This window comes from Orycteropus afer, unplaced genomic scaffold (genome assembly GCF_000298275.1).
Source record: "Orycteropus afer afer isolate SDZICR_OR568_19922 unplaced genomic scaffold, OryAfe1.0 scaffold00571, whole genome shotgun sequence".
NCBI lineage: Eukaryota > Metazoa > Chordata > Mammalia > Tubulidentata > Orycteropodidae > Orycteropus > Orycteropus afer.
Window position 1 is genome coordinate 364,812 of NW_006922158.1, and position 842 is coordinate 365,653.

Consider the following 842-nt stretch of genomic DNA (forward strand, 5'->3'; position numbering starts at 1 on the left):
GTAAACGGGCCTGTTATAGTTGAACATCATCACAGTGGATCCTTTTGGAAGCTTTAACTAAACTAATTCCGCTGTCCTTTTTATTTTTTTTAAGTAATATTTTTCTTTTATTGTTTTAATTAACAGTGACATAGTTTGAGTTTTGAAACTTGCATGAAAACATGTTAGCCCCCTCAAATGTTCCTGCAGTTTTGAAATTCATGCCACAGAAGTAAAACGCTAGAAGGGTAGTTGATCGGGCCCCAGACATGGACGTGGTATTTCAAAGTGGTGGCGAGGTGTACCCCTTATAGCATAGACGTCGTCTGTTCTTTGTCCATGTGTTAAGGAGGGCCACCAAGTCCCTTCTTTTGTTTGTGATTCCTAGACTTTTCCTGAAGAGCTTTAGCTGGCTCTCTAGGGCAGTAGGAGGGCCACCATCCTCACGGGCAGAACCAGATACACTCCTACTGCGAACAAGAAATGCAGGATCACTTCCTCACTATTCTCTGTGTTATTATATTACATAGTATAATGAGACACTATCAGACATAAACATGTAATGACAATACATTATTAACGTTCTTGTAGGAGTGGTTATAGAAGCTGATGCCTCATTTCTACATCCTGTCATTAGCTACTCTCATCTAACGTTTCATTGTATCCTTAAAAGAAATAAAGCAGCATATCAATAACTCGCCTCCTGCCTTTTATTTCATTCTGTCTGGTGGATAAGGTGATATGACTGAGATGTCTGAGTGACATCTTTCTTTACTTCAAGGATATACTCAGTTCAGTACATGGAACAAAGGAATTACAAACAAAACAAACCCTTTATACTACTTGGATTCAGTTTAAAAAAA